The following is a 23,630-nucleotide window of genomic DNA, read 5'->3' on the forward strand; positions in this document are numbered from 1 at the left end:
TAAAAATTACATATGCTTTCATTGTTCTAGTCACTTTATTGGCCTTTTCAAAATCTAGATGCTTACCTTTTAGTTCTGAAAAAATATCTTGTATGATTTCTTTGAACTATTCTTCCTACCTATTCTCTCATTTTGATACTGCTATTATTCATTGGCTGTCCTGAATCAATTCTAGAGAGTTTTGTTCTATATCTCTTACCTTTCCTTTTATATTTTCTGTCTCTCTATTTTATTCTACTTTCTTGGTAATTTCTGTTTTAACTTTCTACCATTTGAATGATTTCTCTATTTTGGATGTTATATGATAGTTAATTTCCAGGAGCTCTTTCTTATCTTCTGATCATTGTGTAGCTTTCTTACTTTGCTTTATGAATGCAGTATCTTTACTTCTCTCATTGAGTTGATTAATTATACTTTATTTGAATTGTTCTCTGCTGTTGCTTTGTTTCTATCTCTTCTTTCAGCTTCTTGTTTTTATCTTTTTCTTTCATGTTAGAGGTAGGTTGAGCAGGAAAGGTAACTCAGCAGGCCTGGGTTACTCAAATCCTGTACATTTCAAAGAAAGGCCTGCATTTAGGATTGGCTCTTGGCTGCCTCTTGGAAGATAAATCCTGAGTCCCTGAGATAGTCTGACTGATAAGATGGCGTTTGTGTCCCGATGCCCTTGGTCACCCTATATCAGTTTGATCAGATATTTTATGTTAACCATGTGATTTATGGTGAATGCCTGTTTTTGCTGAGTGATGGGGGTTGAAGTGTGAGTAGCTGAGATTAGTCATACATTTTCTTTCTTGCCTGTATAACTGACTCCTCAATAAAATCCCTGTACCTCAAAATGCAGGTGAGCTTTCCTGGTTGGCAACACTTTCATTGTGTCACATGTCATTACTAAGAAATTAATTGCAGCCCTTTGTGACTCTACTGGGAGTAGACACCTGGAAGCTTATGCCTGATTTCTCTTGGAATTTGCCCCATGTGCCCTTTTGCTGACTTTTGCATATATCCTTTCATTGTATTAAAATATAACCATAAATGTAACCACTTTTCTGAGTCCTGTGTGTCCTTCTAGTGAATCATTGAGTCTGTAGAAGCTCTTGGGAACCCTCAACACACAGGTTACTTTTAATGGACTCTTCCTGTTTTACATGAGGGACTAAATGCATCTTGGACTCTCAGAACATGAAGACAATATTTGTTCATTTTACTGTAGGGCAGTGGTTCTTAAAGTGTTGTTCAAGGACCCCTGAAGTCCCAGAGAACTTTGTAGGGAGTTTATGAGGTCTGTACTATTTTCATATTAATGCCAAGGTTTTATTTGCCTTTTTCACTACATTAACTTTTGTAATGTAGTGAAATGTGCTGATGGTGCCAAACAGTGATGGGTAAAACTGCTGAAGCCTTTGCCATGGACAAAGGAAATGGCATGAAGGTATACTTAGTATACCTTTAGTATATTCTTTACCACCACACACTGTTGTAAAAAAGAAATATGCTAGTTTTACTTGATATTGGCCTTGATAAAGCAATAAAACTTGTAAATTGAGTATACATCTTTTAATATTTTATGTGAGAAAATGGGAATTATGCCTACTATTCTGCTGCGTTCTGAAATACAATGGCTGTCGCAAGGAAAAGCACTAGTGTAATTGAATGGAGAGTTGAAGTCACCATTTTTTTCTTCATGGAAACCATTTTTACTTGAAAGAATGACTGACTGAAAAACTATGGTTATGCAGATGTGGGTATTTGCCAGACATTTTTTGAAAATAAATAAAGTGGCCTTACTGGTAATGATAAAATGTGAGCTTTCAAAAAATTAGAAGTTTGGAAAACTTGTATTGGCAACTAGGAATTTAAGAGCTTTCCAATCATTACAAAATTTTCTGATGAGATTAGTGGTAATATTAACAAATGTAATTATTTGATATTATGTAATGAAATCTGTCAACATTTGGAAGATCTTTATAACTCTGTGAACAAAGGTTTTCCAAATGATAAATGCATGGTGCTACAAAATCCCATGCATGGGTAAAAATACATTCAAAGTGCAGGACAGACTTTAATGTAATAGAATCAAAAAGTTCATTGATGTGGTTTCAGATTCTACGTTGCAATTAACCTTTAAGAAACTACTCCTTTTCAGGTTGGAGTGTAGTTTGAATCTGCAATTATCTGAAAGGGCTATTAAAATACTCTTCCCTTTTCCAACTACATATTGCTGGGAGGGTGCATTTTTTTCATACACCAACAAAATTTACATGTTGCAGTAGATTAAATGCGGAAGCAGATATGAGAATCCTGCTATCTTTTATTAAGACAGACGTTAAAGAGGTTGCCAAAAATACCATACTTCTACTACATCTTTTTTTTTTTTTTGGAGAACATAGTTATTTTTCATGAAAACACTTTTTATGTTATATAGTGGATCACTGTTATTTTGAAATGAATTATACATTTTTTTAAATTCACAGGTTAATTTCTAATATGGTAAAACTGGATAGACATTACCTGCATAAACAAGAGCTTTTTGGGATCTGTAACGATTTTTATGAGTGTAAAGAGATTTCGAGACTAGAAAGTTTGAGAATTGCTATTATAAGTCTTAAGGGAGGAAGCGAGTCTTTTAATTGGGATGAGACCAAATGCTCTTATTTGTGGGTGCAATTCTCCGAAATTCCTTTCTTTTTCCCCCTAGAGAGCAATCCTTCAGTTTCCTGACTTGGAGCTTTATGATGGCATTTTGAGTTTGCAAGTACTTTAGTTCACTGAGTAGACTTTGCGTTAATTTTCTAGTTTTCAGTCCTATGTCACACTTCTCTCCTCCATTCTGCTTTGTGGCCATAACCGGGATCCTTCTGATTTTATTTCTCCAGAGAATAGCCTCTGCTCTCCTGTTGAGTTTAGGAGCAGAATCTAGGTCCATGCTGTGGTTCACTTTTTGTTTCCATCCCCCTCTTCCTTTACTCTGTTGTAGTAGTCCCCACTGTTCCATCTATTTTACTCTTCTAGAAAGCTGTGCTTTCTTAGGCTCTGTCATTTTCCCTCTTGGCATTGTTTTGGGTATGTGCTAAGCTGAATAATGGCTCTTTTCAAAGGTAGCCATGTCCTAATCCCTGGAAATCATGAAGTTTTCTTATGTGGCAAATATTTTACACATGTGATTAAGTTAAAGATCTTGAAATGGGAGATTATCCTGGATATCCAGGTGGGCTCTAAATGCAGTAACAAGAATCCTTATAAAAGAGAGACAGGTGGAGATTTGTAGCAGGCAGAAAGGGAGAAGAAAATGCGACCATGAAGGTAGATTAGAATGAGGCACACCCACACCGAGGAATATTGGCAGCCATCAGAAGCTGGAAGAGGTGAGTAACGGCTTCTCTTCTTCCAAAGGGCACGTGGCCCTGCTGGAATCTTAATTTCTTCCTAGTGATATTTATTTCAGACTTCTGGCTTCCAGAATTGTGAAGGAATTAATTATTACTGTTTAAAGCCACCAAATGTGTGGTCATGTTACAGCAGCTTCAGTAAACTAATACAAAGCAAAGGGTTCTTTTTTTCCTTCATTTTATGTATGCAGTGAGGTTTTGAAAGGTAGAGTAGGTAAATGTATATGGCCTATATATGCTGGGTAGAAACAGAAGCTTTTTAATGAGCTTCTGACTGCCATAAAGGCAAAGCAAAGTTGGGAGAGTAAACATTTTACCAAAATAGAAATTCTTCTGATTATTTGGGGTGACTCATATGTCCTCAGAGGGGCCCTAGATTTCAGTCACTCTTTTTAAATTCTCCAAAAAGAAAGCACATCCGAATGGTTGTAACTTACCTGGAGTTCTTAGAACTAGCCAATGACAAACACAAATTGTTTATCCAGTCCTAGAACTTGGAAGGATTGGGGAATCACCAGTTTCAGAAAGAGGGGGATGAGTTATATCTCACATTTTACACTATTGCTCTGCTGTGGGGCATTATACAACTTTCTGTCTGAGCTGTGTGACCATTTTCTCTCTGTCTTTTGAGCTTTTGTGCTGTTTAAAGAAGGGAAGAAGAATTGTTGCTTCCCCAGCTTTTCCCATGTTTGATGTTAATGATGCTTCTTAATTATATTGTCTGCACATGTGCCAAAGATCATGGAAAGCTGCAAGGGAATTAGGTCAGGGAAAGCTGGAGCTGTAGTAACATAGTGTATGCATCGTGAGGCCAGTGGAGAGAGACTGAATGATGGAAGTGGGCACTGGAAGGCGTGCCTTTCTTTCACAGTCAACAAAGATTTAGGTAGCCTTCACCATGTGTGTAATTCAGCACTACAGCTATTTGGGGAGAAAACTAACCTTCACCCTGTCCTAACTTTTACATGAGGAATCATAATACACAAGAAATTATAATGTACTTAAAAAGATACATACCTGAAGGGAATAATTTCTGAATTTCTGGAGGTAACAAGAAGTAAAGCAAAACATTTAACATCTAGATTTGCAACATTAAAACAAATAAAGAGGCTATTATTCAAATTGTATCAAGACATGAGAGCTCAGAATTTATAACACAGTTGGGATTCAGATATTTTCTGCAAATTAGATTTTTCTTTTTCATATGAATAGAATCACTTGGGAATATTTCCTGATAGATATAGGCCTTTAAAAATAATGATGAATAAGAGAGGACAAATAAAACTAAATTAACATAATACACCAAATGAACAGAATTCTATTAGAAAGAAGCAGGAAAATGACCATTTTAGGCAGCATGCCCCCTGGGCTGTAATATGTCTAATGCTGTTGTTTACGGTACTTCATATGCTGCTGGTGGTCAGTGAAAGTTTAAAACACAATCAGAAACATATTCTGCAGTAATAAATTTTACTTTTGGCTGCACACAGACTTGAATATAAAAATTACCGCCTACTAATTCAAAAAGCCACTTCCCCCAAATGAACAATTGCCATTAATCCGTTCTTCCCAGTTGCTTGGCAACTTTTAAATAACTAGCAGATATCAAGAGATGCATTTCTTAAAAAAAAAAATCACTGAATATTGGATAAGCCACTGATTAGTGTTTATGATAAAACTGGGTGGGGCGGGGGGTAGAATTGGGAAATAAGGAGAGGAAGAATCATAGATGAATAATATGTGGAGTCATTAGGGCATAAGTTAACAAATGGCTAGTATACTAAATCCTGGACTAAGAGAGTTTACAATTCCTTTCTTCCACTGCTTGCCTTGTTCCAGACAGGTCTGATGTCTATAGGTTGTGTGTGTGTGTGTGTGTATGCATGTGTGTGTGAGAGAGACAGAATGTAAATAAAAGAGAGTAAAATAATGTTAAAGGAAAATCAAGTAATACAAAGACATGGATACTAGAATGAAGCAAGAAATGACTTTACTTTTAAAAATGCCAATCACAAAGACCTAGAAGCCCTCAAGCTTGAGTATCAGATTCTAGCAGCCATTCAGAAAAGAGATACATGGGGTGAGGTGTACAAAAGATACATGTTTGTGGCTTTGGAGATGCAGAAGTATTCCTGAGGCTGGGGACAGGCAGGTATTTCCTTAAGTCTTAATAGAAGTGGCATTGTGTGATATAATGAAGGACATTCTTGACAGAGGTCTTCTGTGGTGCATTGTTGACTGTGCACATCTCAACATAGGTCAATGGCTTCACACACAATGATTCAGCAAAATTATTTCTATCAAGAGCTCTTACATGGACCATGTATATAGCTGGATGGAAGGACCAGAAATTGCTTCTGAAGCAAAGGTGCTCTGGAAAGGAATGAGTAGAGATAGCTGGGCTTGCCATGTTTTTCTGACCCTCTGTGCTTGACTTAGTGCATCTACTTATACAGAGGAGGAAGTGGCTTTCTGTGTAAAGCAAGAAAAATGGGATGGACTGAGGCTCATTATATACATTTCAGCAGCCTATAACTTCCCCTTTCCTCGTTAATTATATAATTCTAGATATGGACCTAGGTAGGCTCTTCATCCTCTAGATGAGCAGTTATTTATACAACTAAAAACCCACAGAGTATGTATAAAATAAAATATGCTTTAATGATCCTTTCTGTCTGAAGACACAGGGGGGCTAATTCAGAGCCACCCACCTTGCACAACTTCAGAGGGTATCATTTAAATGGAATTTTATGAGAAGTTCCAGGAGTTCCTGGAGTTGTGCTACCTAGACATTCCGAGAGACTCTTTTGCTAAAGAGTGGCTGTAAGAGTTGCTTTTCTCCCATTTCAAGCAGGGTAAAGTGCATATTAATATTAGAGAAGAGATGATGGTGCTGTCTCAAGCAAGCTGAGTCTGTTTTTTGTTTTTGTCAAGAGAAGAGACAATTTCCATGATCAGTTGGCAGAGATGCAAACAAAGCACACACCACCTACATCTGCTAGATGCTCTGTTGGCCTGATGACTGTGGGACCCTCTGGTAAATGTATTTTTCAAATAGGTCAAAGCATAACTCCTACAAATATAAGCACCTGTCAATGATTTCACTCAACTCATCAGTTGTAACCAGTAATATAGAAAGCTGATTCCAAGAGTATTTGAGAAAGTGGGTATTTATAGGAAATTCAATAAGAGAATGTTAAGATGAGATTGCTAAGTTAGATTGGAAACTTGTTAATGGCCTTAAAGGCAATAAACGATAACATATGGGGTAATTTTTTTCCCCACTAGATAGAAATAATTTGCATACAATTTAATACTCTTTTTACAGAATCAATTGGGTGCAGTCCTGATTCTTATCAGGAAATGTTAGGCATCCCAATCATAGCAGAGGTGATTTAGCGCTAGGCTGCTATTTGGTTCTTAATATTAATTTTTATTAACTTACCCTGAGTGCACACACAAGGCATACTGGATCAGAGAGAGATTTCTTAAGCATGTCAGCCCCTGCTGCCCCAGACTTCACCTCTGGGATGATGTGATAAAAGCGAGGCCAAATGTTCTACTGGAGTAGCTGAAGACTCCAGAGGTAAAGAACAAGAAAAATGATTTTTATCTGCTTATAATGGGAAAGGAGGTAGCAGTCCCTTCCCTTCCTGAAAAGGCCTCTTTGAAAACATAATGGACCTGAATCTTTACTCCAGTTCTTTGGTTTATAAGTAAAATTTCTCCAGCATCCAGAATTCCCTGTGTGTCTTGAGTTTTACCAGCAAGAAATGTCTTCAAGTTCTGAGGCCTGCTTATTCCTCCTTGAAATGTACATACCTAGAAAGATGACACTCCAGTCTGGGAAATAATCATTTAACACTCTTTGGATCTTTTTGGATGAGAGTAATTAGCTCCACCGTGAGGGAAACAAATGTTAGGGAAACAGACCTAATCCCTATAGCATGTAAAAAATGTTTCTAGGTGAAACGAAAGATAAAAAACTTGCCTGTCTTTGTACTGTACACGTTTTCTGGAGGGGTGTTTCAGGAGGGTAGGGCTTTTGGCAGGAATGAATATTATAGGTCAGTGGTTCTCAAAATGTGGTCCCTGGACCAGCAATATTAGCATCACTGGGAAATTTTTAGAAATGCAAACTTTTTAGGTATTATGTTACATCAGACTTACTAAATTAGAAACTCTGGGGATGGGGCCAACAATCTGTTTAATATGTTCTCCAGGTGATTCTGATATAGGCTACAGTTTGAGAACCACTGCTGTAGGCCATGTGTTCATGAGATAGTCTTAATATTTCTCTTTGTTTCCTGCTGCTGTCTCTTTGCTCCCTATCATGTATTGTTGATTCTTTATCAATGAACAAAACGTCTATCTGCTGTCATGGTAAGATCTACTTTCACTGCAGTGGGTTTAATGGTAAACAGAAAGAATAAATTTATATGAAGGAAGCATCTTATTATTATGAAGAGATTGTAAGATTCCTGTTTCTGAAGGGCTTTAAAAATTAGATGAACAACTGCATATTTTGGATTATTTAAATATGGACATCTGAACAGCAAGGAGGCTGGACCAAATCATTGTGGACTATTTCAGTTTCCTCGAGACAAACAGTATTTGGTAGATCAAATTGAGGAGCAACTGAGCAGGATCATGCATAGTAAGATCCACCAGGCATAAAGCTGACTTTCATCAGATTTTATTTTATATTGCATTCGCCATCACCAGTACATGTAGGAAACAATAATGGCTACTCTTAACATGTTCCGTGTTTTAATGTTTTTAATCAGTTGAAATTTTGATGTCATCTCTCTCTTTTGATACAGTAATTATTTGAAGTGTTTGGTGGTGTGTTGAAATTTTGGCGTCATCTCTCTCTTTTGATACAGTAATTATTTGAAGTGTTTGGTGGTGTGCAATATTTGTTTTCTGATACTCACAAGGCATGAGAATTCCTTTGATGTATAAACAGTGTATTCTCTCACACAAAAGTTAGTTCAGTCTTATCAGTAATAACTCTAGGAGCTCAAGAGAACCTACCTATTTCTTCAGGTAATCTGCCCTTCTGGAACATTAGTAAATGATATCAGACGATGTAAAATTCCATTTTTAAAATCCCCAAATGGTTTCTTGAAATTATCTTTCAGCTTTATGAATCTCAGCAGACAGAACATCTGGGATTGATGACAGACATTTCCAGCATTCTTTTTATATTTCCGTGAATATAAATCTGATTTCCCTGGGTTTCATGACAAAGATCAGGAGAATTAACTCAGAACAGAGAAGAAACACACAGTAAGGAACATGTAATTACTAGCATGGTGTTTCTGTACTGTAGTGCAAATGTGATGTAAGAAAAATGTGACAAAGAAAGAAAACAAATTTAGGTAACACTATGTTACTTAACATTAAAAAGGGAACAATCCAGGTTAATATAAATACCAACCTAGGAACTGTGGATGCTTCAGAAACAGAGAATGTTTGCTTGTTTCGTGTATCACCCATTTTCATAAAGCAGAATTGTTTTTATGAACTGCAGAATGACTCCTTGCAGTGCTATACCCCTTGTTGCCTCCGAGATTGGTTTGGAAGGAGTAGGCATTATTTTTTAAATTACAGTGTTTGTCCAGGTTTCTGAGATCATTTAGTTGTAGTTTCAGTAGATATTCCAAACACGAATGTCTGAATATAAGCAATGTACACAAATCTTTTTTTTTTTTCCTTTCCCCTTGAGGGCTTGCTCTGGAGAGGGAAATTAAAAAAAAAAAAAAGGCCTACCTTGTAGGAAACGATCCTAGGTGATAACTCAGGTAATTTCTCCTTTTATCTACTTTTCTATTCTGTTTTACTTTGATTTTGAAACTGCTCAGCATACCAAGTTGTGGAGAATCACTTTAGTTCTTTAGCTTAAGGTGACAATTTTTGACTTGGCTCGATGGGCCCACAGTGCCAGAGAAGAATAAATGCCTGGACATTCTTTATCAAATTCTCTAAATAGGGAGAACTGTTTCTTCAAGACAAAGTCAGTGGAAAACATTTTGTTGAACATGACCCTGCTGTCTGGCATATGCTTACATTGGTATGGTGCTTTGCCTAAACACAACCCCATCCTTACCGTCCCCAAAGGGGAAGGCAGAATGAGGATCGGCAGTCCTGTGGATTGTTCATTTGTCACTGCTGTGACGTGACCTCCCCTCATCCCCCGCAACATGGCCCACATTGTCCCAAGAGCTCTGGCGTTCTTCCTTTTATGGCTTCTGTTTTAACTTTCTCATTGGATGCTGCTACTATTTAACTTCTTACTTGTTGTGTGTTTGGTGCAAGGCGTTGGGGAGTCCCCTTTCTCCATGAGTCTGGCTGAGGCCTCAGATGCAGTCCTTCCCTTTTGCTTTCTGTATCCAAAGACAGAACAGTTATTTTAATTAACACCTAATCATCCAAAGGGGATAAGAAATGAGCAAACTCAGAGAGGTTAAAAGTATTTAAGACAGCTGACAGTTTCTTGCTTCCTTTAGGTCCTTTCCAAATCCTCCATTTTCTTATTGCCCATCTTGAAAACCAATTCCACAGTGGTGTATGATGCTATGTCTTATGTGCTAAGAACCCAGAAAACAAATCCTAACACAGCAAATGAATGAAAGGTGTTGACTACAGAATACATTTACTCAAAACAAGCTCAGCATAAAGATAGAAGGACAGAATTGGTTATAAAATTGATTTCTAAAAATTAACTGAAGTCTCCACGTAGTAAGATTTCTTAGTACATAGCCTATAAAATTGAAAAACACATTTCTTTACTGAAACAGCAGAATGTAACCTTGCCATGCAGACTTACAAATATAAAAAATATAAAATATATTTTTACAAATATAAAAATAAAAGACTGAAGTGGTGACCGAAGGTGTCTTTGTGTATTTCAGTACCATCATAGCTAAGACTTACAAATATCACATTCTATGCCCTGAGAAAACTGGGATGATTGTTCTCCTGTCTGCTTCCTTGTCCTTCTTACTTGTGTAATTTGTGCACTTGTATACTGTAAGTATTCTTCAGCTAGTACAGTTTCTGTGACTCCTGGGAATACATTTCCCTGAGACTACCTGCCACTGAGCGATATGTCCAAGCCTAATACTGTGCTCCTTCTTAGGAAGAAAACTAATAATGCTGTATAAAGTTAACTATAGCACAGTAAACCATCCACATTTTGTGGTTCTAAGTCTTTATTCTTGGCAGTAGAAATGTGCTTGGTGGTTAATTTTATACCATGCTGCTGCAACTGAAGAGTTTGTGTCTGACAGCTTTAAATTGAGAAAATGAGTATTTTTGAAACAGCCCAGTAACTATTGGTATGAATCAAGTAATTTCGGGCTACAAATGGATAATTAGTAAAATTCACTCTCTTCTGTAATTTTGTTGCAAGGATCTGCTCCTGACATGAAAAGAAAAGTGGGCATTAAATCTAAAACACATTTCTTTAGCTCTAGGGGTGCCTATGGTACCTTTTCCTCACTATAGACTGAAAGTAAGATGAGATTTCTTGCCTTAAGTTTCTCTTTGGCTTCCCAGAGCACCAGGCTTCCTAGGATAGTGAAGCAGGATACAGGAAAGACCTGAGTTTGGCTTCCTGTGCTGGGGATAATAATAGAACCCACCTCATAGGGTTATTGTTGGATTCAGTGAAATATGCGTGTAAGACTCTCAGCACACAGCTGGTGCATAGCACTTAGGAAATGCTACCTCTATTATTAATATCAGCTGCCTCCTTGGTCAGAGTGTCAGTTTCCTTATCAGTAAGATTTGGAATATATGAATCATCCCCATATCCTATATCTTTCCTCAAGGCATGCACTGAGTATAGGTAAAGAGTCACCGCTCTTTGTTAATTTTCTTGCTTCAAGAGAACAAGGGGATACATGTCTTCTGGGCTGGATCTAGAAATGTTTCCATGTAACTATTTTATTTATTGGTAAGAGGCTGGCAGGAAGAAATGTTATTTCATTATTTGTTTTTACCTTGCTCTTGAACTATTTTTGCCTGCTCTCCTTTCTTCATCCCAGGAAATGATTTCAGACAGATCCCATAGTTTTCTAATCATATTCAGGAATTGGAGAAAGTCTCATTTTCGATATTAGAAACTTTGAGAAAGTCTCATTTTCAGATATTAGAAACTTTGATTTTATCTAAATACAAACCTCTATCTCTTACCCAATTAAATTTTTTCCCCTTCCCCGGTCTGTTCCTGCCCCAGGCTTAGAAGGCAATTCACAGTAGGGAAGAGGAGCATAATTTGCCCTTTCATGATCCCTCTTGGATTTTTCATCCCTTCATCCCTATCCTTGAAGTGGTTTCTGGCTCTTGCAGGGTGAGGGAGGGGAAGGAAAAGAGGAGAGGGAATGGGACATGAGAGTCTAAACTGAATGAGCTGGTGTTGCTGCCCCTCTATGGCTGTTGCCCAAATGCTCTTCCTCTCCCAGGCTGTTTTGGGGGTTTCTTAGGAAGCTTCGGTGTTGGAAAACTTCCATTTGCGATTTCTTGATGTAACTGATATTTTTCTTTTTTTCAGTTTTAATCATTTTATTTTCAGGTTATTCTTTTCTGGTCCGTAAAGCCCTTGCCCTCCCTCCCTATCTCTCTCCCTACCTCCCTCTTAGGCACAAGGGCCAGCTGTCCTTTCTGTCGGTCAGACAAGTTTCCGTTATTAGTCTCTGCATTTTACTTACAATCCTAAAATACAGTTGGAACCAAGAGGTCTATGTCTTTCCCTGGTTCTTTGAGAGATAAAGGTGGAAGGTTAGATGCCCTCCCCTTTCAAAAGCTGTATGGGGGAGAGCATCGTGCATTTTTCATTCTTTAAAGTACAAAAGGGAACCATAGTGGATTTCCAACCTGAGCCATTTCAACCTGCCTGCCTTCCTGATTTTTTTTTTTTTTTTTTTTTTTTTTGGTCTCACATGACTTATCTCGATCAATAGTTCTCCAACTTGAGCAAGCATCAGAATCACCTGGAGGGCTTTTTAAGAAACAAATCCCTGCATCCCACCTGCAGAGTTTCTGTTTCAGCAGATCTGGGGTGGGGCTTGAGAATCTGCATTTCTACAATTACCCAGGTGATACTGGTCTACGAACTACCCTTTGAACTACTACTTGTCTAGAGCAGGAGTTTTTCACCTCTGGCTACGAATTACCTAATGATAATTCTATTTATGAAAGATCACTATCAGATACCAGCCCCAGAGATACTCATTTAGTTGGTTTAGGGGTAAGGCATTTCTAAAACTCTTTCCAGGTGATCCTCCCACCTCTGCTCCAGACCCTGTGAGAAGCTGTTTAAGTGTCAGGTTCCCATTAAAAAAAAAAAAACTTTTATTTTAGGTTTGGGGGTACATGTGAAGGTTTGTAACATATGTTAACATGTATTATGGGGGTTTGTTGTACATATTATTTCATCACCTAGTTATTAAGCTCAGTACCCAATAGTTACCTTTTCTGCTCCTCTACCTCCTCCCACCCTCCACCATCAAGTAGATACCAGTGTCTATTGTTTCCTTCTTTGTGTTCAGAAGTTTTTATCATTTAGTTCCCAACTATAAGGAAGAACATGTGGTATTAAGTTTTCTGTTCTTGCATTAGTTTGCTAAGGATAATAGCTTCCAGCTCCAACCACGTTGCCACAAAAGACATAATCTCATTCTTTTTTATGGCTGCATAGTATTCCATGGTGTATATGTACCACATTTTCTTTATTCAGTCTGCCATTGATGGGCATTTATGTTGATTCCACCTCTTTGCTATTGTGAATAGTATTACAATGAACATTCGTGTGCATGTGTCTTTATGGTAGAATGATTTATATTCCTTTGGGTACATACCCAGTAATGGGATTGCTGGGTCAAATGGTAGTTCTGCCTTTAGCTCTTTGAGGAATTGCCAGACTGGTTTCTGCAATGGTTGAACTAATTTATACTCCCACCAACAGTGTATAAGTGTTCTTATTTCTCTGCAACCTCACCACCATCAGTTATTTTTTGACTTTCTGGTAATAGCCATTCTCAATGATGTGAGATAGTATGTCATTGTGGTTTTGATTCACATTTCTCTAATTATCAGTGATACTGAGCTTTTTTTCATATGATTGTTGCCTGCATGTATGTCTTATTTTGAGAAATGTCTGTTCATGTCCTTTGCTTACTTTTTAATGGGACTGTTTTTCTCTTGTGAATTTGTTACTTATAGATGCTGAATATTAGACCTTTGTCAGATGCACAGTTTACAAATATGTTCTCCCATTCTTTGAAGTTTCTTTTTACTCTGTTGATAGTTTCTCTTGCTGTGCAGAAGCTCTCAAATTTAGATCCTACTTGTCAATTCTTGCTTTTGTTGTGGTTGCTTCTGGTGTTTTTGTCATGACATCTTTGCCCATTCCTATGTTCAGGATGATATTGCTTAGGTTGTCTCCAGAGTTTTTGAGTTTTGGGTTTTAGAGTTAAGTCTCCAACCCCCACCCCTCCCCCCTGCCCATCCTCCCCCTAAGACAGAGTCTTGCTCTCTCACCCAGGCTGGAGTGCAGTGGTATGATCTCGGCTCATTGCAACCTCTCAACCTCCACCCATTGGGTTCAACGGATTCTTGTGCCTCAGCCTCCTGAGTAGCTGGGATTACAGGCAGGCATGTGCCACTACACCCAGCTTTTTTTTTTTTTTTTTTTTTTTGTATTTTCTGTGGAGTTTTGCCATGTTGGCCAGGCTGGTCAAACTCCTAGCCTCAAGTGATCTGCCCACATCATCCTCCCAGAGTACTGGAATTACAGGAATGAGCCACTATACTGAGCTTGCATTTAAGTCTTTAATCCATCTTGAGTTGATTTTGTGTGTGGTGTAAGGAAGGGGTCCAGCTTTAATCTTCTGCATATGGCTAGCCAAATATCTCAGCACCATTTATTGAATAGGGAGTCTTTTCCCCATTACTTGTCAGCTTTATTGAAAATCAATGGTCATAGATGTGCAGCCTTATTTCTGGGTTTTCTGTTTGGTTACATTGGTCTATGTGCCTGTTTTTGTACCAGTACCATGCTGTTTTGGTTATTGTAGTCTTGTAGTATAGTTTGAAGTCAAGTAATGTAATGGCTTCAGCTTTGTTTTGTTGTTGTTGTTGTTGTTGTTGTTGTTGTTTTTGCACCTGACTATTCAGGATTTCATTTTGGTTTGATAGAAATTTTTAAATAATTTGTTTTTCTTGTTCTGTGAAGAATGTCATTGGTAGTTTGATAAGAATAGCATTGAATCTATAAATTGGTATGGGCAGTATAGTCATTTTAATATTGATTCTTCCTATGTGTGAGCATCGACTGTTTTTCCATTTGTTTGTGTCTTCTCTGATTTTTTTTGAGCAGTGTTTTGTAATTCTCATTGTAGAGATAATTTACTTCCCTGGTTAGCTGTATTCCTAGGTATTTTATTCTTTTAGTGGCAATTGTGAGTGGGATTGCTTTTTTTATTTGGCTCTCAGTTTGGATGTTGTTGGTGTATAGGAATGCTAATGCTTTCTGTACACTGATACACTGATTTTGTATCCTGAAACTTTGCTGAAGTTGCTTATCAGCTGGAGGAGCATTTGGGCTGAGACACTGAGGTTTTCTAGATATAGGATTATGTTGTATGCAAATAAAGATTGTTTGACTTCCTCTCTTTCTATTTGGATGCCCTTTTTAGTGCATTCTCACACTGCTAATAAAGACATACTCGAGACTAGGTAATTTATAAAGGAAAGAGGTTTAATTGACTCAGTTCAGCATGGCTGGGGGAGGCCTCAGGAAATTTACAATCATGGCAGAAAGGGAAGCAAACATATCCTTCTTCACATGGCAGCAGGAAAGAGAAGTGCCAAGCAAAAGGGGGAAAAGCCCCTCATAAAACCATCAGATCTCATGAGAACTCATGCACTATCATGAGAACAGCAGGATTGGATTAACCACCCCCATGATTCAATTATGTCCCACTGGGTCCCTCCCTGACATGGAGGGATTTTGGGAACTACAATTCAAGATGAGATTTGGGTGGGGATATAGCCAAATCATATCATTGCATCCCTGGCCCCTCCCAAATCTCATGTCCTCACATTTCAAAGCACAATCTTGCCCTTCCAACAGTCCCCCAAAGTCTTAACTCATTCCAGCATTAACTCAAAGGCCCAAGTCCAAAGTTTGATCTGAGACAAGGCAAGTTCCATCTGCCTATGAGCATGTAAAATCAAAAGCAAGTTAGTTAATTCCTAGATGCAATGGGAGTACAGGCATTGGGTAAATATACACCTATTCCAAAAGGTAGAAATTGACCAAAAAAGGGGCTACAGTCCCCATGCAAGTCCAAAATTGAATAGGGCAGTCATTGAAACTTGAAATTTCAAGATGATCTTCTTTGACTCCGTGTCTCACATCCAAGGCACACTGATGCAAGAGGTGGGCTTCCATGGTCTTGGGCAGCTCTGCTCCTGTGGCTCTGCAGGGTACAATGCCCCTCCCGGCTGCTTTCATGGGCTGGTGTTGAGTGTCTGGCTTTTCCAGGTGCACATTGCAAGCAGTTGGTGGATCTACCTTTCTGGGATTTGGAAGATGGTGGCTCTCTTCTCACAGTTCCACCAGGCAGTGCCCCAGTGGGGATTATGTGTGGGGCCTCTGACCCCACATTTCCCTTCCACTCTACCCTAGCAGAGATTCTCCATGAGGGATCCACCCCTGTAGCAAACTTCTGCCTAGACTGTCAAGCATTTTCATACATCCTTTGAAATCTAGGCAGAGGTTCCCAAACCTCAATTCTTGATTTCTGTGCACCCACAGGCCCAATATCATGTGTAAGCTACCAAATCCTGGGCCTGAAGCAATGGCCTGAGCTGTATGTTGGCTCCCTTTAGCCATGGCTAGAGCTGATGCAGCTGGGAGGCAGGGCATCATGTCCCAAGGTTGCATAGAGCAGAGGAGCCCTGGGTCTTGTCCATAAAACCATTTTCCCTCCTAGGCCTCCAGGCCTGTGATGGAAGGGGCTGCCCTGAAGGTCTCTGTCATCCCCTGGAGACATTTTCCCCATTGTCTTGGTGATTAACATTCAGTTCCTCATTACTTATGCAAATTTCTGCTGCAGGCTTGTATTTCTCTGCAGTAAATGGGTTTTTCTTTTCTATCACATCATCAGGCTGCAAATGTTCCGCTTCCTCTTGAACTCTTTGCCTCTTAAAATTTCTTCTGCCAGATACTCTAAGTCATCTCTCTCGAGTTCAAAGTTCTGGAGATCTTTAGGGCAGGGGCAAAATGCCACCAGTCTTTTTGCTAAAGCATAACAAAGATGACGTTTACTCCAGTTCCCAGAAAGTTCCTTATCTCTATGAATCTACCTCAGTTTATTGCCCATAACACTATCAGCATTTTGGACAAAGTCATTTAACAAGTCTCTGAGAAGTTCCAAACTTTCTCACATCTTCCTGTCTTCTGAGCCCTCTAAGTCTCTAGGAAGTTCTAAACTTTCCTACATTTTCCTGTCTTCTTCTGAGGCCTCCAAAATCTTCCAACTTCTGCCTATTACCCAGCTCCAAAGTTGCTTCCACGTTTCCAGATATACTTTTAACAGTACCCCACTCCCTCAATACGAATTTACTGTATTAGTTCATTCTCACACTGCTAATAAAGACATACCTGAGACTGGGTAGTTTATGAAGGAAAGAGGTTTAATTGACTCAGTTCAGCACGGCTGGGGGAGCCTCAGGAAATTTACAATCATGGCAGAAAGGGAAGCAAATACATCCTTCTTCACATGGCTGAAGGAAAGAGAAGTGCCAAGCAAAAGGGGGAAAAGCCTCTTATAAATCCACCAGATCTTGTGAGAACCCATTTACTGTAAGGAGAACAGCAGCATGTGAATAACCACCCCCATGATTCAGTTACCTCCCACTGGGTCCCTCCTATGACACCTGGAGATTATAGGAACTCTAATTTAAGATGAGATTTGGGTGGGGACACAGCCAGACCATATCACCCTTTATTTCTTTCTCTTGACTGATTACTCTGGCTAGGACTCCAATATTATGTTGAATAGAAGTGGTGATGGAGGGCATCCTGTCTTTTGCTGGTTTTCAAGGGGAATGCTTCCAACTTTTGCCCATTCAGTATACTGTTGGCTGTGAGTTTGTCATAGGTGGCTCTTATTATTTTGAGATTTAATAATTATTTTGATTATTCCTTCAATAATTTATTGAGAGTTTTTAACATGGAGGATTGTTGAATATATCTTTTCTTGGAGGGTTGTTGAATGTATCTTTTCTGCATCTATTGAGATAATCATGTGGTTTTTGTCTTAGTTCTGTTTATGTGATGAATCACATTTATTAATTTGCATATGTTGAACCAACCTTGCATCCCAGGGATGAAGCCTACTTGATCATGGTGCATTCACTTTTTGATGTGCTGCTGGATTTGGTTTGCAAGTATTTTGCTGAGGATTTTTTCACTGATGTTCATCAAGGATATTGGCCTGAAGTTTTATTTTTTTTTTTTTGGTCATGTCTCTGCCAGGTTTTGGTATCAAGATGATAGTGGCCTCATAGAATGAGCTGGGGAGGAGTCCCTTCTTCTGAATTTTTTGGAATAGTTTTTGTAGAAATGGAACTAGATCTTTGGATTCTACATCCAGAAATGGAACTACATCTGGTGGAATTCAGCTGTGAATCTGTCAGTTTCTGGATTTTTTTTTTTTTTGGTTGGTAGATTATTTATTACTGATTCAATTCCAGAGCTCGTTATTGGTATGTTCAGGGAATCAGTTTCTTCCAGGCTGAGTCTTGGGGGGGTATATGTGTCCAGAAACTTATCCATTTCTTCTAGATTTTTTAGTTTGTGTGCATAGATGTGTTCACAGTAGTTTCTAATGGTTGTTTTTTTTTATCTCTATGGGATCAGTAGTAACATTCCCTTCAACATTTCTGATTGTGTTTATTTGGACCTTCTTTCTTTTCTTCTTTGTTAATCTAACTAGTGGTCTATATATTTTATTTTCTAAAGCAACTCCTGGATTCATTGATCTTTTGAATGGTTTCTCATGGCTCAATTTCCTTCAGTTCACCTCTGATTTTTGTATTTCTTGTCTTCTGACAGCTTCAAGGTTGATTTGGTCTTTCTCTAATTCTTTGTTGTGAGATTACATTGTTAATTTGAGATCTTTCTAAATTTTTCATGTGGTCATTTAGTGCTATGAGTGTCTTTCTTAACACTGCCTTAACTGTGTCCCAGAGATTCTGGTATATTGTATCTTTGTTCTCATTATTTTCAAAGAACTTCTTGATTTCTGCCTTAATTCCATTATTTACCCAACAGTCATTCAGGAACATGTTGTCTAATTTTCATGTAACTGCATAGTTTTGAGCAATTTTAATTGTGTTTACTTATATTTTTATTGTGCTGTGGTCTCAGAGTGTGTTTGGTATGATTGCAGTTCTTTTACATCTGTTGAGGATTGTTTTATGTCCAATTATGTGGTTGATTTTAGAGTCTGTGCCCTGTGGTGATGAGAAGAATGTATATTCTGTTGTTTTCTGGGGTGGAGAGTTCTTTAAAATTCTGTTAGATCCATTTTGTCCAAGGTCAAGGTTTGGTCCTTTGTTAATTTTAATGTCTTTGTTAATTTTATGCCTCAATGATCTAATACTGTCAGTGGAGTGTTGAAGTCTCCCACAATTATTCTGTGGGAGTCTATATCTCTTTTTAGATTTCTAAGAACTTGCTTTATAAAGCTGGGTGCTCTTGTATTGGATGCATACATATTTAGGATTGTTAGGTCACCTTCTTGAATTGAATCATTTACCATTATATTGCCCTTCTTTGTCTTTTTTATCTTTGTTGGTGTCAAATATGTTTTTTTTTTTTTTTTTTTTTTTTTTTACCTGAAATTAGAATTGGAACCCTGCTTTCTTCTGTTTTGCATTTGCTTAGTAGATTTACCTCCATCTATTTATTTTGGGCCTATGGGTGTCATTACATATGAGATGAATCTCTTGAAAACAGCATACCATTGGTTTTGCCTTTGTATCCCACTTTCCTCTGTGCCTTTTAAGTGAGGCATTTAGCCCCTTTACACCCAAGGTTAGTATTGATATGTGTGGATTTGGTCCTGTCACTGTACTATTAGGTGGTTATTATGTTAGCTTGTTTGTATGGTTTGTATGGCTTTACAGTGACACTAGTCTGTGTGGTTAAGTGTGTTTTGTATTATCTGGTAGCAGTCATTTGAAGGACATAACACACTTTGTCCACTTGAGTCACTGGAGTTCTTGCACAGCTTCTTTCTCATCTCTGCACGTGGGTGGGTGTTCCTTTAACTTCACTGTAGAGTGAGTATAGTTGATAGACTTTTTTTAAATTTCTGGGTGTATTCACTGGGCCAAGGCTTTGTACAGTCTTTATTTGAAGCTGCCTTTTTGTGTCTGGTTTTAGATGGGGGTATGTTAGTGAGGTATTTTTGGTGCTGAAGCTTTGAGGTGTGATCCAGCAGATGGCACTTAGTCTTATTGGTCAGTTTGTAGACTCTTGCTTGGTTCTGTGGCTCCCCTGTTTTCTCACAGTTATAGCCATGTTCCCTCTTTAACGTTCTGAAAGTGTGGGTTCTTCTCCCCTTCGAGTGCTGGCTGTAGATCACAACTTGGCACTCCTGGACCACCCACTGCAGCTCTGGGGTGATCTCAGTGTTTACGTTCCTTCCCCAGTTTGTAGGCAGCAGAGGAAGAGATCTTAGTAGTGATTGTGGTCAGGGGTTGTTTGCTTGTCTCCTGGGTGCTCCACACCAGAGAGATTCAGGTCAGCAATTGCTCAGTGCAGTCAGCTCAGGATGGAGGGTCTGTGCTGTGGGCCCAAGCCAGGGGTTCACTGTCTGGTGATGAGCAGTGGGGTGTTTATGGGACCCATGGGATATGGACTGGCCTCCTCTCCTTGGGTCAACTGCAGCTTGTCGGTGGTGTGGATAAAGTACCTAGGGTTTTTGCTCCTTCATTAGTCCAAGGATGGCAAGGAGAGTTCCACTGCAGAGGGTGTAGCAGAGAGGCTGTCTGTTGCCCCTGGAGGCTCTGTACAGGGAGTTGCTGAGTTGCTACTGGCTTAATAGGTCTGGTTGGGGGTGGCTGGAGGCCCAGGCCTGGATGACCTGCCTGGTGAGGAAATATGGAAACAGGTACCCATGTAACCATCTGGCCACTTTTCTGTAGGGCTGCTGTGAAATGCTTAGGGCCCACTCCAGTCTATAGTTGCCTTGGATTTTCTAGTACCCGGAAGTATCACCAGTGAAGTCTGCAAAATGGCAAAGATGCCAGCCTGCCCCTTCCTGCGGGAGCTTTGTCCCAGGGAGGTATAGGCCTGTTGCTGGCTCAAAGGAACCAATACGATGTGACTGGAGACCCCATTTGGGAAGTCCCACCCAGTGAGGAAGAACAGGATCAGGGACCCACTTAAAGAAGCAGTCTGACCACCTTTTGATAGAGCAGCTGTGCTGGGCTGAGGGTCCACTTCAGCAGCTGGTCACCTCAGACGCTCTAAAACCCAAAGGCTGGAATGACTGAGTCACCGAAACAGTAGAAGTAATGGCCAGCCTCTCCCTCTAGAAGCTCTGTCCCAGGAAGCTGACAAATATTTGTTGGTTGGAGAACACTGACAGTGTGGCTGGAGATCCCGCTTGGGAGATCCTGCCCAGCAAGGAAGAATGGGATCCGGGACCCACTTAAAACAGCAGTCTGGCCACGTTTTGGTAGAGCAACTATGCTGTGCTGGGGCATCCCTTTTATCCACAGTTGGCTCAGACTCTCCAATGCCTGAAGGCTGAAACAGCTAAGTTGCAGAAACAACAAAGATGGCAGCCCACCCCTCCTTCTGGGAGCACTGTCCCAGGGAGAATTCAACTCTGTCGACCGGAGAACACCAACAGGCATAGCTGGGGGCCGGGGTTGGGAGGTCCCTCCCAGTGAGGAGGAACAGAATTGGGCACCTGCTTAAAGCAACAGTCTGGCCATGTTTTGATACAGCAGCTGTGCTGTGAGTTCCTTTCTGCCCCTGGTCTGCTCAGAATCTCCAAAACTTGAAGGCTGGAACAGCTAAGGCACCTAAACAGCAAAGATGGCAGCCCACCCCCTCCCCCTCCCGCTAGGTGCTCCTTGTTAGGGAGGTACAATGTTGCTACCAGTGGCTGGCTGGGATTCCAAACCGGTGGGTCTTATCTTGTGAGGTGCCAAGAAGTGGGGCCTATGACTGTCACAGCTCAGCATCCTGGATTTAACATTTTTCCTAGGGGTATATATGGGGGTCTAAACTCACACTTAGCCAGAGGGCAGCTACTTTTCCCTGACAGCCTGAGTATCTAGGGCTCCAGGGTCTCCAAATATGCCTGAGCAGTTGCTCTGCCAAGACTTCCCATAGCTCTGTCTGTTACACTGAAGGCCCTTGTGGTGTGGGTTCACAAGGAGCTCTCCCGACCCTAGGGTTGCAAAGATCCATAGGAGAAGCATGGTTTCCTGGGGTCACACATTCACTCATTGCTTCTTTGGATGGGGGAGGTTCTCCTGGCTCTGGGTTGCTCCCAGATGGGCCGTTGTTCTCCCTCCCCTCCCCACCCCTCCCCTGTTTGCCCCGCCCTGCCCTCCCCTCCCCTCCCCTCCCCTCCCCTCTGACAGAGTCTCACTTTGTTTCCCAGGTTGGAGTGCAGTGGTGTTATCTCAATTCACTGCAACCTCCATCTCCTGGGTTCAAGCGATTCTCATGCCTCAGCCTCCCAAGTAGCTGTGACCACAGGCACACACCACCACGCCCAGCTAATTTGTATTTTTAGTATTGATGGGGTTTTGCCATGTTGGCCAGGCTGGTCTTGAACTCCTGACCTCAAGTGATCTGCCCACCTCGGCCTCCCAAAGTGCTGAGATTACAGGCATGAGCCACAGCGCCTGGCTGCTGTCTTGCTTTTCTTCATTCTCCGTGGGTCAAGTTGTTTCCTTGATTATTCCCAATGCAAATACCTGGATGTTTGTGTTGAAGGTATTGTATTTACTCACCCCTTCCATTCCTCTTCATGAGAGTCATGCACACTAGCTGCTTCTAGTCAACCATCTTTGCCCCTCCCTCAAGTGATACTTTTCTTGCTTAGGGTTTTGGGCTTCCTCTTAGGTCTGGCCCCTGTTGCCAAATCCCGGAATTTCTTGTGGAGTAGGTTCCTCTGCAGGCAGTGCTCTTGTTTGCCATTTGTGGATGTGTGCCTGCTCCCACAGCAGGACTCTTCTCATCCTGGGTCAGTTGTAAACCAGCTGTGTCACCCCCTAGTTCTGGGGAAGTACTAGGGGGAGATCACACCACTGAACTCCAGCCTGATGACAGAGCGAGACTCTGTCTCAAAAAAAAAAAAGAAAGAAAAAAAAACCATTTTTTGGATATAATAAGTTATTTTAAACAGATGAAAATCAAACTTTGATTACAGCAGAAGAAAAGAAACAAAGGAAAAACTAAAAATCTATACACTTTAACTTCATCCCCCATACATTTTGACTTTTTATTATCTATGTTAAATATTTTTACATTGTCTCTCATCAGGTTGCTGTGGTTATTATTATTTTTGATATATTTATCTTTTAGCCTTCATGCTAGAGATATGAATGTTACATACCACAATTACAGTATTAGAGTATTCTGAATCTGTCTGCTTACCTACTATTACTACTGAGTTTTATTCCTTCAATTGTTTTCTTTTGGCACTTTATCATCCTTTTCTTTCAGATTAAAAAACTCCCTTTAATCTGAAATGGGTCAGAAATGACCCATTTCTCATCAGATTGGTTTAGTGGTGTGATGGTTAATACTGAATGTCAACTTGATTGGATTGAAGTATCGATCCTGGGTGTGTCTATGAGAGTGTCGCCAAAGGAGATTAACAGTTGAGTCAGTGGACTAGGAAAGGCAGACCCACCCTCAATCTGAGTGGGCACAATCTAATCAGCTGCCAGTAAGGCCAGAATAAAAGCAGGCAGAAGAACATGAAAAGACTAGACTGGCTTAGCCTCCCAGCCTACATCTTTCTCCCATGCTGGATGCTTCCTGCCCTCTAACATTGGACTACAAGTTCTTCACCTTTTGGCCTCAAACTGGCTTCCTTGCTCCTCAGCTTGCAGATGGCCTATTGTGGGACCTTGTGATTTTGTGAGTTAATAGTCCTTAATAAACTCTCCATATATATACATCTATCT

The sequence above is a fragment of the Chlorocebus sabaeus genome, chromosome 23 (genome assembly GCF_047675955.1).
Source record: "Chlorocebus sabaeus isolate Y175 chromosome 23, mChlSab1.0.hap1, whole genome shotgun sequence".
Taxonomy (NCBI): Eukaryota; Metazoa; Chordata; class Mammalia; order Primates; family Cercopithecidae; genus Chlorocebus; species Chlorocebus sabaeus.